Consider the following 5,838-nt stretch of genomic DNA (forward strand, 5'->3'; position numbering starts at 1 on the left):
CTTTATTTAGTGACATGCCCAGCAGAAACCTCAGTCATGCAAGCAAGCAGGCAGTTTGTAAAAAGTAGAACTTAACCATTAGCCTGTGTAATCTTGTGACCCATGATCACTTCATAGGAATAGCTGAGGCACTGAAATATTTTGCAACATTCAGCAGTTATTTGAAGAGTAGCTCAACTGGTACCAGGAGGTGGTCTATCTCAGGCTGCCTGACAGGGTACATTCAAGATAGAGTAATTTCTTCAGGGCTTATGCAACCTAAAAACGATTTTGTTTTTACAAGCCTAGCACAAGAAATGTATCCTCTAAACTCAATGTTCACTATCACAAAGGCAGCCCTGCTAGCTTATTGAGAGGTGTAAGACTAATGTGGTAGTTTCAAGTTTTTTTCTTGGTATGGGAACAAATCCCTTTATGGTGTAATTAGAAAGAAGAGAAAGTGGCCTGGTAAAAAGAAAATGATATCTGAGAAAATAGCAATCACAAGAAATTCAAACATTTTACAGAAAAAAAAGTACACTTTTTTTCCTTACAGTAAAACATTGGTATAGATAAATGTGCACATTTTGTTAATATTTTCAGTGCAAAAAAGGAAACAATTTGTGTCTCAACTCTTTTGTCACATTTTTATAAAAATATCTCCATACCTTTGAGAGTAGATCAAATGTGTGTGTGGTGGTGTGTGTGTGCGTGTGTATGAAACGAACCACAGGGTAAAGTGCTTGCTATTTAATCATGGTGGCTGGAGTTCAGATTCCAGGACCCACAGAAAATACCCACCTCTGTAACTACAGCTACAGTTGAATTCTGCCTACTGTTTTCTAGGGAGATGTTCAGGGTTTGTGTTATCGCTAGGATTGTAACCGAAGCAGTGATGTATCTTTCTCAATGGATCCTATTGACAATGATGATATTTCATTTATTCTCTTTGAGATTGATCCTTGGTGAAATGGTTTCAGTTTCACAAGTTTCCTCCAGTATTGAAACACTGAACCATTCCACTCTTCATTCCCTATGAAAGGAAGCCCCTCAGGCAGGAAGGCAACAAAAGATCTCAAAATGGTCCCTGAAATTGATGAGATTCACTAGTCTCCTTCCCTGCCAGAGAGCAATAAAAGCTGAGAGAGTCCCTCTATGATGTAAGGAAGCTGAGCTACAAAGAAGTCTCTCAAAAGAGCAACCCTCATACCAACTGTCTGGAAGAAGTTTAGACCAACTGAGACACCTGGGATGGACATTCTCCAGCCCTTTGATCCATCTACATGCTGTGCAGTTTCTTCAAGTTCCCAGGTTTTGTGATCTGTCACCCATGCTGGGTAGGCTTTGGCGATGCAGCAGTTTTTGAGTCATTTCTGCTCCTGTAAGTAACCCTTCACCCATATTCCTATATGTAACCCCAATAAAACTTATCGGTTCACCAAGTAGGACTTTGGTGGTATGGGCATTTTGGTCTGTCCTGGGTTCCCTATGCAGAGGAGAAACAAGTTTTGTCACACTACACTACCTACTAGGTTTTAAGACTGTAAAATTCGATTTATTCTTTGTAATTAGCAAGCATATTGTGTGTGAGAAGATATTTAGAAGGGCACTTAAATTTCTATAATTGACCATGATGGGACAGTTTCCTAAAAGACAAATGTACTAGTCAGGACCAGCTGAACTATGCTGAGAGGATTTAGGTAACCCTTGTGCTCTGCGGAAGAACTGAGATATGTATCAATATATTCAAACTTCCCACTTGGGCAAGGGAGTGCTTTGAAACCCTGGACCAAGTTGGAGTTGGGGAGGGCTTCCACCCTACAAAAACGTTGCTTAGTGTTCTTTCAGGTGACATCACACTCAGCTATGGAACCTTGAAGGCTGTGCCTAGGGGCAACCCTTTGAGTTAAACATGATTTGAGAGGTTGCCTCTGATGGGGTAGCTGCTAGGTTTAGGCCTGGTGTCTCACTAGTGATTAACTAGGACAATTAGTTCAATTTCAAAGTTTAGATATTTAGCTGTTCACAGCAGCCAAGAAGGATACTTCTGAGGAAGTATCCTTAGAACTCCTCCAACTTTTTCAGAGTGGATCCCTGGTGAACTGCCAACCACTGACTATTCACCAATTGGTCTCTGATAATGACAGCTTAATTATCGCCATTTTTTGACTGACCCTGACCTGCAAAGTCAACTGTTTATAAAGGAGCCTCATAGGTTTGCAACTTCGGACCAATCATCTACTGGAAGAAGTGATTTTTCAGACATCAGGGGTGAACGACCCGAGAGTACCCACCCGGAGCTAGGCATAAGGTTGCTTTCGCTTGGAAATTGGAAAGGCAGTGCTATACCGGAGTCAACACCTCAAAAAAAGCAGCCCAAGCAGTTGTCATTGTGGTAATCTAAACAGCCTAGGTTGGAGATGAAGCCCAAAGCTTCAGGAAAAGGGCAAAAACGTAAATGTCAGCATGAAAATGGGACAGAGATAGAGTCTGAAGCTTTGAGACAAGGTCAAAAAAGGAAATGCCAGAATGGAACAGGGATGGTATTTAAAGAGCCCGGCAAGGCTCAGAAGAAGACTCCTCAGGAGCCTCAAGACCTACAGCTCCCGAGAGAACAGCCTAGCAAGGGCCAGGTACAGAAACCCCAGGGAGAGACTCCAAAACAACTAAAACCCCTAGAGTTGACCAAAGGTACTCCAGAGCAGGCTGAAACTGGGAGGAAGCCTGCTGATGGTGGCAAGGGTCTCAAGTGGCCCTATTCCACCATGGGGGAAAATGAACAAAGCCCCCAAAAGGAAAAGTACAGAAGGTTGCTTCAAAACCTTAAGTGAATCCTTACAAACGCCCGGAAGATCAAAGTGGGCGAGTCGGAAGACAGTCATGGATCAGAAACAACTCAGAAAGATCGAGAACCATCTACTGTTGTTGCTCTAAAAGAATGTCTTTCACAAGAGGAGAGAGAGAAGTGGTGTTCTGAGGAGAAATCTGTTACAGAGAAGAAAGGTTGTGTAAAGGGTGAAGGAAGAAGGGGAAACAGCTTGGAGCCGGGAACACAGGCTCAGATCATCCTGGATAGCCGCAGCGGCAATAGCTTACTCCCCAACAAGGTGGCAGTACTTGTGGCAGAGAAAAAGCCTATTACAGACCAAGGAAAGGGCAGAGAAATGGATCAAATCCTTGATATTACAGAGGGCATGGAGAAGGAAATTGGGAATGCACTGGGTCCAGGACCCCAAGAGGAAATCCTAAGTTCCAGATTCAAGTTGCAAATCAGCAGAGGAGATATCCAGACCCTGGAGAACGGCCAGTGGCTCAATGATGAGGTCATCAATTTCTACATGAACCTTCTGGTTGAGAGAAATGAAAACCAAGGCTACCCGGCTCTGCATGTCTTTAGCACTTTGTTTTACCCCAAGCTAAAGCATAGCGGTTACAGTTCTGTCAAAAGATGGACTCGAGGCATCAATCTCTTTGAAAAATAACTCATCTTGGTGCCTATTCACCAGATGGTACATTGGAGCCTGGTAGTAATCAACTTAAGAAAACGAAGTATTGTATACCTCAATTCCCTGGGACAGACAGGGAAGTCTATCTGTGAGACCATCTTCCAATGTTTACAAAAAGAGAGCAAGACACGCAGGAACATTGAGCTGGACCCTTTGGAGTGGAAGCAGTACAGTGTGACATCAGAGGAGATTCCTCTGCAACTGAATGGGAGTGACTGTGGAATGTTTACCTGTAAATATGCAGATTACATCACTAGGGACCAGCCTGTGACCTTTTCTCAGCAACACATGCCCACCTTCAGGAAGAGGATGGTCTGGGAAATCCTGCACAGTCACTTACTGTAACAACATCCACCTGGTTGCTATGGTTCCCATCCTTGTTCTTTTCCATCGCTGTTTCTAATATACCTCAGGAAGGGTGAGTTGAGGATGTTGTTTTTGTTTGTGTTTTGGGTTTTGGGTTTTGTTCTTTTTGGTTTTGTTTCTATTTTTGGTTGTTAATTTTTTTTATTTGTGTTTTGGTTTTTGTTTCTTATTCATTTGGTTTTTTTTTTGTTGTTTTGTTTTGTTTTTTGTTTGTGGTTTTGTTTTTGGTTTTGTGATTTGTGTTTTCAGTTTTGTATTTTGTTTGTGTTTTTTATTTTGTTGTTTGTTCTTTATTTGTTTGTGGTTTTGATTTTGTTGTTTGTTGCTTTTTTCTTTCTTTTTTTTTTGTTTGTTTTTTGTATTCTTGTCTCTTTTGTGTTTTTGTTTAGTTTTGTCTTCCTGGCCCTACCCTACTGACTGTTTTCCTTTACTCATTTGCAAACCTTGGCCAAGGTCATTTTCCCATCCTCCAGTCCTTGTTTAAACTATTTCTGAAAGGAATGCCCATCATGGTGCCATTTCCTGTTGAAGATCAACAGGGACATCAGCAGGAAATGGCAGAAGCCCTTCACTAGCATCTCTAATGTTGTATGCTGTTAAATTGAAGCAGGGTATAGGGGTGTATTGTTCTTTTATGTTTTCATATTTTTTTAAAAGCTTGAAAATAGTATGAGAATGACCCGTCCAGCAGGTCCAGTTATTCGAGGGTCTGCAGGGGACCTTCTCCTAAGAACCAAGTGGGGGGGGGGGGTAGAGAGAGACGAGGGTCTTGTGCGAATAACGACACGGAAACGTTCTGGATTGCATCAAGACCCCAATGTACTGAGAAAGGCCAAGGCTTAAATGCACAAGCAAAAGGGGAAGTACTTATCAGTGGGGGGGGGGGGGCAATAGAATTGCACATTCTTTAGGCAGTTACACGGGGAAGCAGGAACTTGGTAGTATCAGGGTGTGGTCAGGACATTGTCGATGACTTAGGGCTGGAACATTCTGTGGTTGTTCTTGGAATCGGTGTGTCGGTGGCCCTCTTTTGACCCCCTTTCCTTCTCGGGGGGAGAGGCCCAATTTAAAGATAAGGACAATGGTGTTGTCTTAATAGTTTCCAACATGAGAAATGAAAATGAGTTGCACAGACTGGAGTTGTTCTGCACCACCATACTCTGCTGGACCTGGACAGGATGTAGAACTGCAGCCAGACTACTGAATGGACTCCAGGACTAGTAAGAAAAGCATCATGGTTATTTAAAGACTCATTCTTTCCCAGACCTGCCTTAGTTTTTGAAGTTGATTTGAAGTAACTATAATGGCAAAAGTCCATTTCTATCTCAGGTCTCATTGAATACAAACCCTATCTATTACTGTATTGAATATTATTTTTTGAAAAGTTCTATTCAATTTAATTTTTTTCACAAAAAGTTTTGGTATATATTAAGATGAAATTGAGATTTTTTTCTCATTAGATTAGTATTCCCACTGTGCATAGTTGGGGATTTAGTATTTAGGTTTGAAACCACCAGTTATATACTATTCTACATTGCATGTGATTCTTTGTATTTAACTTTTCTATTCATTATCTTATTGTTGTGTTTATGCAATTTTTACTTAATAAAGTTTAAAGTTATTTAAACATTTCAGAAGATCTGGTGTCTCCTTTTCTTTTATGGCATAGTAATAAAACCTGGTTTGTGAGGTGACCTGAGAAGCAGGTCATTGAGGGTGTGACTCACCAGCTTAAGCCTTAGATATATTGTGCACACCATTGATTGTTATTTTCTTCTGGGCCTCTGCAGTGGAGTTAGAATGTTCCAGAGAGCATCCACTCCTTTATTGTGGGTTGTAGAGGGAGAATATATGTACAGCTCAGTTGTGCAGTATCCAACTGAGCAGTAGAGTGTGAGCAATGGAGAAACCTATTGATGTACATGAGGCCACTTGCCATTGAAGCTACTCTGTATTACTCTAAATGGGAAGTCAGGCAGGTCTACTC

At 41.5% G+C, this 5,838-nt stretch overlaps 1 pseudogene; it reads left to right on the top strand.

Moving 5' to 3' along the window:
- The first annotated feature begins 2,170 nt into the window (after nt 1-2,170).
- Gm12378 (predicted gene 12378) lies at nt 2,171-3,912 on the top strand (annotated as a pseudogene).

Source organism: Mus musculus, chromosome 4, assembly GCF_000001635.26.
Source record: "Mus musculus strain C57BL/6J chromosome 4, GRCm38.p6 C57BL/6J".
Taxonomy (NCBI): domain Eukaryota; kingdom Metazoa; phylum Chordata; class Mammalia; order Rodentia; family Muridae; genus Mus; species Mus musculus.